This window comes from Suricata suricatta, chromosome 7, assembly GCF_006229205.1.
Source record: "Suricata suricatta isolate VVHF042 chromosome 7, meerkat_22Aug2017_6uvM2_HiC, whole genome shotgun sequence".
Taxonomy (NCBI): domain Eukaryota; kingdom Metazoa; phylum Chordata; class Mammalia; order Carnivora; family Herpestidae; genus Suricata; species Suricata suricatta.
Genome location: NC_043706.1, coordinates 121969891 through 121979164, shown reverse-complemented (window position 1 = coordinate 121979164; position 9274 = coordinate 121969891). Strand labels below are relative to the sequence as shown.

The 9274-nt window shown below is 35.9% G+C and overlaps 1 long non-coding RNA gene across 1 annotated transcript; it reads right to left on the bottom strand.

Annotated features, from left to right (window-relative positions):
* Positions 1-1103: 1103 nt before the first annotated feature.
* On the bottom strand, positions 1104-4273 carry LOC115295523. The gene is made up of 2 exons (XR_003910446.1): positions 4242-4273; positions 1104-1328 (listed from the first exon to the last, which is right to left on the bottom strand). It is a non-coding gene; the product is annotated as an uncharacterized LOC115295523 (long non-coding RNA).
* Between the last annotated feature and the right edge of the window lie 5001 nt (positions 4274-9274).

Genomic DNA, 9274 nt, shown 5'->3' with positions numbered 1-9274 from the left:
GGATTTTATTTTAAACTTATTAGAAAGATTTTTCTAAGAAAACTAAGAATCGTGGATCATGAAAGTAAAATAACTGCTTGTGTTTTATGAGTTTAATAATCCTCATTATCAGAAGCTGCATCGGATATCATATGGAAGCTGTTGGTGTCTCGCTCTGTTCCCCACAGTGGCCAGTCCAGGGCCCCCACCTGCTGTGCAAGTCATAGCAGCTAATGCCTTACAGCTGCTTCTTCTCAAATTACCTGTCACCAAACGGGAGCCGCCTGGCCTGGGTTCGGTTGCCAAGTTTAGCAAATAAAAATGAGAGGTCAAAACTATTTCATAATAACAATGCATCCTTTGCACTTTTACACTGATTCTCCCATAAATGTACAATGGACAGTTTCAGAACAGAACATATGTATGATGAAGCCATCAGACTGATGTCTAATGACATGTGTGACACAATGATGACAGTCCCACCGTTTTCTGCTATGCCAGACATTGAAGTTAATTAATAAATAAGTAAAACATTCCAACTCTTCTTAGTTACTATTTTTATTTTGAAAATACAATCATTTTCATGAAGATGCTATGTTAATATATAAAGTACTTTCATTTCTTTTATTTTTAATAGTTTATTGCCAAATTGTTTTCCATATAACACTCAGTGCTCTTTCCCACAAGTGCCCTCCTCCATGACCACCACCCTCTTCCCCTTTCCCCCTCTTGAATACTGAAAACAAACTGAGGGCTGAAAAGTACTTACATTTCTAAAATGAATTAGTAGTATACATACATGTAATTGGTTTTATTTTTGAAGGAAATTCTTTCCTTGAACTATAGGAAGTGAGAACATGGTAAAAGCTAGTTTTTGTAGGTTTTTTAACTGACATTGTCATCTAAAATACCTATCAGATTTTTAAAATTATTTTAAAACACTTAAAGGTGAATATTAGAACTTGTGGTAAATTTACATGGTCATAAGAGCTACACGTGTGTAAATTTAATAGAGGTAATTGGCTTAAAAAGGCAATAATGCCCAAATTCTGCTCAAAATAAGAAAATCTGCTCCTCAAACCCTGGAGGAGGATTCATGCATAGGAAAACAAGACAACCAGAAAAGCACTTTATTATTTTATTGAGTTTAGTCCACAATTACATTTAGATCTTGAACAAGTTGGGCTGGACCCCACTTAAATGGCATTAATATGTATTACATGTTGCCTCAAGAGCTCTTCGAAATAGTGAGAGTTGTAAAGCCTGGCTTATGTATTTTCCTTGAACTTCAAAACCATCACATGCTTTTGGTTTCCACCAATCTATTGAGAGGAATCTTGGGCACTCACCTATGAAATGGGTGAGAAAAGGCATGAGGGAAGAGGTAATTTGGCCCCAAACCTACCGTGGATTACTTAAGTCAGGTTAGCACTCGGGAGCCAGTTGCAAATTTGAAAAGAAAAGGTGGAGACCCCAAATAATACATTTCATACTTCTCTAGAGTTTTGAAGGGAAGAGGTGTAAAAGGATTTCTCCAATTAATCTCATAAATGACTGCCTGATATTAGTATCTTTTATATGGTTGTCTGAAACACTAAACCTCTTTGAAAACTACTCTTGATGTAAATGAGCCCAGTAAGGGTCCTAAAATAAGACCTATTTAGATTTATATTTGGTACATTCAAACAGTAGAGTGGAGAGAGAAAGATATGGTAGAAAAGAAAAAAAAACTTAGTCTGTCATGCTTGTCAACCTGATGGAATTATTGGGATGCCTTTAGAGAATCAGCTGTGATGCCCATTTTAGGGGGAAAAGGCAAGTGATCAGAAAAGCACGTCCTGAACTTTTGATCCCAGTTCTCAGACTTGTTGCTGCATCTCTAGGACTTTCTCATAGTATTTCTGACATACATAGACTCAAGACCTTTGGATTATCCCTCCATGGTTTCTCTGGAAGCTTCTGAACTGGTTTAAAACAGCACAACTTGAACACAAGTCTGCATTAGACACTGTGGTGCTAATCAACTCATGTTGTAGTTCCCTCCTTGAATTCTACTCAGCTGTGTTGCCCAAGCAAAGGCTCCAATCCCCAAACCTCACCTTTGACGGAGAGAAGTACAAGTTGACAAAAACCTTCCATCCTTGAATCACATCAATTTAAAATTCAAATTATGAAATTTCCCTCATTCCCATCACACTTTGGTCAAAATAAGATGGGTTTTGTGTGAAACCAGATGTCAAGTCCACAGCTGGTGATGTCACAGAGTCCCTATACCAGCTCTGAACCACTCTCCTGTCCTAAACCCTCATAGGTTCCACTTTTCCAAAATTTTTCAAATGCAAATCCAGACATTATAAACCCAGCCACTGATCTACAACTATAGAGCATACAAATGAGTAACCAAAACGCTACCTCTTTTAAAGTTTACAATCCATGTATAATCCCTTAATGCAATCTTACCTGAGTAAGAATAGTTTCCAGTCCTAAAACATATTAAATATTGTATTATATTGTTTTGTATTGGTGATAAGCTGCAAAACAAACTCTGTGAAGAAAGAGTGAATGGAATAAACCTAATTCTTGGTTCACAAAGGCTCATTTTTGTTGGCTTACCTATGTCTGTGAATTTTGCTATGGATTCAATTATGCCCCCCTCCATACATATGTTGAAGTACTAACTGAAGAATGTGGCCTTTTTTAAAAAAGGTCATTGCAGATGTAATTAGTAAAGATGATGTTATACTAGAGTAAGATGGAACCCAAGTCCAATATGAATGGTGTCCTACAAAAAGCGAAACTTGAAGACAAACATGCATGCAGGAAGATACCACATGAAAATGAAGGGAGAGATTGGGATGATGCTTCTATATACCAAGGAGTACTACACATTGCCAGTGAACCACCAGATCCATCCTTACAGCTCTCAGAAATTCCTGCTTACTCTTTGATCTCAAATTTCTGCCTCTAGAACACTGTGAGACAATATATTTTGGTTGTTTAAGCCATTCAGTGTCTTGCACTTTGACGGTTGCTCTAGTCAATTAATACAAATATATTAAGCTTCTTTACTTATTTGTTTTAAATAATTTGATGAATACTCATGAAATATCAGACCTGTTATTCAAAGAGGAGAGACCATGTAGTCCTCTTTATTGAGGATCAGCTGGAGCTGTGCCCTATTTCACTAAGTGAGTTCTGCCTTCCTCGCTCCGTGACACAGCAAAGTGTCCCGCTATCATGTGGCAGTTGCAACAGCACAGAGAAGAGATATGGTAAATCATGCACTGGCTCTTAAGCCTTTCCTCTGAAGGTGGCACACGCCATGCCAGTGAAAGTCACATAGCCTCACTCAATTTCAAGGGGCTGGGAAAAATCCCTACAACGTGCTCAAAAGGAGAAGGACCAAAATATATATGATCGGTCTAACAACTGGCAGTTCATCCCAAGTCCAAAACAGTTCCAAAAGCTTATATCACCATAAGTTTGTTTTACAATATTTCCATTAAACTCAAAAGGCCCCTTAATCATTGAACAGTCGATCTTCTTCTAACCTCTCTCTTCTAGCTGAAGCAAGCATGCTTTGGTTTCTGTCTCTCTAATGTTGCGTTTCTGGACATTTCATATAAATGGGAACATAAAATATGCAGTCTAGCTTCAACTAACTTTACATGTTTTTATGTAAATTGTAAAAATCTTTACAACAATATACTTTAATTTTCACCTCTCATCTGCTGCACTATTATTCGTATAAACTTTACTTCTACATCTGTTATAAATTTCATGTTGTATTTTGGGCTTCTAAGAACCAATATCTTTTAAAGATTTTTTAATGGAAAAAGTCTTATATCAAAACTTTTGAAAAATATTGTAATTCAAATTAAGAAAATGTATAAGTCAATTAAAAATGGGCAAAGGACTTGACAAAAGGAGATGTCACAAAATACTTTAGAAAATAAAAAAAAAATACAAATGACCAGTAGGCCATAAATAGATGCTGAAAATTAGTAACAGGAAAATTTATATTACAGCTATATATATATATATATATATATATATATATATATATATATATATATATTTACCATACTTCCTGGAAATTATTTTAAAACATTTCATAGTGACTGTGAAAATATATGCACACATACAAATGGACACACACACACATTGGGCACACATGTTTATAATAACTTTATTTATAATGGCCAACAGTTCTAAATAAATAAACTCTTAGTGAAGGGTGCATGGGTAGCTCAGTTACTTACATGTTCAACTCTTGATCTCAGTTCAGGTCTTGATCTTAGGGTTGTGAGTTTAGGCCCTGTGTTGGGCCCCACATTGGCTTTGGAACCTACTACAAATATAAAATTAAATTAAATTAAACAAATTTTAAAAATATATTTAATCCAAGCTCCATCAAAATACAAAGAGCATTTTCACAGAGCTAGAACAAACAGCTCTAAAATTCGTATGGAACCACAAAAGACCTTGGATAGCCTAAGCAACCCTGAAAAAAAAGTAAAGCTAGAGGCATCACAATTCCAGACTTCTAGTTATATTACAAAACTCTAGGGGCACATGGGTGGCTCAGTTGGTTAAATGTCTGACTCTTGGTTTTGGTGCAGATCATGATCTCAAGGATTCATGAATTTGAGCCCCACATTAGGCTCTGTGCTGACAGTGTGGAGCCTACTTAGGATTCTTTCTCTGCTTCTCTCTCTGCCCCACTCATACTGTCTCTGTCTCTCTCAAAAGAAATAAATAAACTTAAAAAGAATCTCTAGTTATCAAGACAGGATGGTATTGGCACATTTTAAAAATAGACACGTAGATCAATAGAAAATACAGAAATGAACCCACATGTATATGGCCAATTAATCTTTGATAAAGCAGGAAAGAATATCCAATGAGGGGTAAAAAGACCTTTGCTTCAACAAACAGTGTTGGGAAAACTGTACAGCAACATGCAGAAGGATGAAACTGGACTCACATTCTTATGCCATATATCTAAATAAACTCAAAATGGATGAGAGACCTAAATGTGAGACAGGAAACCATCAAAATCCTAGAGGAGAACATAGACAGTAGCCTCTTTGACATCAGCTGCATCAACTTTTTACTAGATAGGTCTCTTGACACAACAGAAACAAAAGCAAAAATAAACTGCATCAAAAAAATAAATAAAATAATAAAATAAAAATCTTTCTGGACACTGAAGAAAACAATCAATAAAACAAAACTAAAAGGCAACCTCGTGAATGGGAGAGGGTATTTGCAAATGACATAAAGGATTAGTGTCCAAAATATGTGAAGAACTTATTAAACTCAACATCAAAAAAACCCCAAATATTCCAATTAAACACTGGGCAGAAACAGAACAGATATTTTTCCAAAGAAGACATATAGATGACTAACAGACACATGAAAAGATGTTTAACGTCACTCATCATCAGGGAGATACAAATCAAAACTACAATGAGATATCACATCACACCTGTCAAAATGGCTAAAATCAACAACATGGGAAGCCACAAATGTTGGTGAAGATGTGGAATAAAAGGAACCCTCAAGCACTGTTGGTGGGAAAGCAAACTGGTGTCCCCACACTGGAAAACAGTATGGAGATTCCTCAAAAAGTTAAAAATAGAACTACCTTAGCATCCAGCAATTGCAGTACTAGGCATTTACCCCAAGAATACAAAAATGCGATTTTGAAGGGGCACATCCACCCCAATGTTTATAGCAGCATTATCCACAATAGCCAAATTATAGAAAGAGCCTGAATGCTCATTGACTAATGAATGGATAAAGAAGATGTGGTTTATACACAATAAAATGTCACTCATCCATAAAAAAGAATGAAATCTTACCATTTGCAACAATGTCAATGAAACTTGAGAGCATCAAGTTAAGTGATATAAGTCAGAGAAGGACAAATAGCATATGATTTCACTCATATGTGGAATTTAAGAAACAAAAAATCATAGGGGGAATAAAAGAGAGAGGCAAATCAAGAAACAGACTCTTAACTACAGAGAACAAACTATTGGTTACCAGAGGACAGAGAGTGGGGGATGGACTAAGTAGGTGATGGGGACCAAGGAGAGCGCTTGTTGTGATGAGGGCTGGGTGTCCTATGTAACTGTTGAATCACCAAATTGTTCACCTAAAACTAGTATTACACTATATATTAAGTAACTGGAATTTAAATTAAACCAAAACAACAATAATAAAAAATAACTCAAAGTATGGCATATGAATATAATGGAATATATTGCACCTATATAAAGAAATAAATTATAGGGACACCTGGGTGGCTCAGTTGGTTAAGCGGCTGGCTCCGGCTCAGGTCATGATCTCACAGTTTGTGGGTTCGAACCCAGCGTCGGATTCTGTGCTGACAGCTAGCTCGGAGCCTGGAGCCTGCTTCAGATTCTGTGTGTCCTTCTCTCTATGCCCTCCACCTGCTCATGATCTGTCTCTCCCTGTCTCTCAAAAATTAATTAAAAAAATAAAGAAATAAATTATACATATGTAAATAGGGATGAATCTCAAGAAGATTATGATGAGCTAGAAAAGTCAGCCACAACAGAGTATATACTGTGTGAATCAATTTATATGAAGTTCTAGTACACACAAAGCAAATCTGAAGTGAAATAAATAGGATAAATATTTGCCTTAGGTGGTGGATATGTTCTACATCTTGACTATATGGTGGTTTATGGGTAAATATATTTGTCAAAACTCATTGAATTGTATCAATTCAAGTAAATGCATCTTTACATGTAAATTCAATACTTGTAAATAAAATTGCTTTGAAAATGTCTTTTGTCCCGAATCACCCTATACGACCCACTAATAACTGGCAAGAAATATTTAAAACATCCATTTAATATCAGGTATGTCTATGTATATTTCACTTCTCCTAATTACATATATACTCTGATTTCTAAAATTCAGTGTGCATTTTAAATAAGACTTCTCTTTATTTTCAGTTTATTTTAAACCTTATAAAGACGTAACAAAAGGGAATCTTATGCTGCTGGAACTTGTTTGTATCTTGATGGTGGTAACTGGATATATATGCACGTGATGAAATTGTGTAGAACTAAATATACGTATACAAATGGGCACAAGTAGAACTGAGGAAACCTAATGAGATCAGTGGATCATATTGATGTCAATATGCTGATTCTGATTTATACCATGATTTTACCATTGGGAGAATATGGGCAAAGAATGCCAGAGATTTCTCTGTCTCATTTTTTTACAACTGCATTTGCACCTACAGTTATCTCAAAACAAAAAGTTTGATTAAAAAGCCTAAATATGCTGCAAGACAAATAGTTTTTGTTCACTAAAAATTACTTACGCTCACGGTTTCTGCTAACTACACTTCTTACATTATACCAGTAGCAATCTGAGTCAGAAAGCCAGGAACTTCTATAGACTCATTTTCTATTACAATAATTTGACTTGGGAGTTACGTAAGTCACATTTAGTTTTCTTTGAACTTTTCCAACAAGAATCTGTATTTATTCTGATTTGCCACTGTATTTTTTCTATTCATTGCAGCACACTAAAAAAATCACTGTGTTTGAATTTACACTTCAGGACCCTGGAATCCAAACAATAATTTGGGCTATTCCAGTTCCTTAGCAAGAATCATTTAGGGAACATGTGCAATAGAGGGCCAAGACAGTCTTCAATTATGCCACCCATGTTTTCTCTCCTTTACCTGGATGTGGTTCAAACAAGAGAGAGTTGAAACATTGGAACCTGGGGGGCTAAGGATCCTCTCCATACCTTAACTTTGTTACATCTCACTCAGGATAGAAGACCCCATTTGGACCTTACTCTCATGGGGTCGAATCACCGCACAGTCAGACATTTAAGCTATTAGGTATAGTCTTTCTTTCTCACTTTCCATTTTGCAGGTGTGGTAAGGCTACGTAGGATGTTTTCAAATAACTGTGATCTTTGCCTTCTTTTTATTATGTCTTGCTCTCTCAAATATAATATAAATCTCTCAAATAAAATACTAGGTTTCCAAGAGAGGGAGATTAAACACTACTGCTTGTTATTATTGTTATTGTTGTTCCTTTATACTGGATTTTTTTCCTTTCTAAAAGAGAGGTTTCATGGGAGAAAATCTGCCTGGGAACTCTGAGCCCTTGTCACTAAAAGAAATTAATAAACCCCCCAAACATACAAAAGATTTAGGTGTTCATATTCTTGAGCAGATTAGTCGACTTAAGTACCAATGAAAGAGACTCGGTTTGCTTACTAACTGGGAATTTCAGGTAGACACTGGTCTGACCCTAAGAGAAACCACTCCAGTAAATGTCAGGGTGATCGTGGCTAAATGGCCTCCAAACTATTACTACATATAGTTACTTTTCAGCTCTTTACTCCCCTTTACTACAAACTGCTAGCCATTCGTGATAGTCTCTCCCTCCCTCCCCCCCCGCACCTTGTCTTGTTACTGTCTCTTATTTTTATAAAGCAAGTCAAGGTTTTGCGGTGTTAATGACTTCCACCAAGAATTAAGTGGACCCAATCTTGGTCTTTCATCACTTAGCATCATATTGTACCTCTTGAATCTACCTTTAGACAAGTCACTCTGCCTTCATTTATCCTTCTTCTTCCAAGTGAACTAACTTGTTGTAAACCACTTTAGAGTAGCTGTTTTAAACATATTCCTTATAAGAATCCTAACTGGATAATTTTGTGATACAGCTACCGTCAGTCCTGCCTTTGCCTTACTCATTGTCTGTAGACCCGAAATGCTTTACCCCTCGAAAACCTATTCAGTCTTGCCCTGTTAATTTTCTTTGCAGGATTTTTCTATGCTCTTTAAATAGTAAGTTTCTAAGATTGAACACTGATTCTAGCAGAGGTAATACTGCCTTAGGAGCTAATCAACCACCTGGGAATCAAGGACTCTGATTTTTAATTTCCTTCCTTTGACGAACTTGCCAAAATTTTGGAATAATCACAGTTTCCAGGTACATCAAATTCTGCCTTAAGTAAAGTAGGATTAATAATGTAGTAACGATTTGGTGAGGTGGAACTAATGGATTTTAATATTTTGCAATGATAAAATATCACATGGGGACATTTGGAAATAGGTCTATCATTTCTACTGAATGAAATTTCTAAACATGTGAATTTTTTTAATGAAACCTGAACCCAGTCTTTGAGAGTGTTTAATTTGTTCCTGGGGCCCCGCAGCTTTCCAAAATTTTATTTATTCATGAATAGGTTAAGAACAAGTAAAATTACATCAACTTTGCCA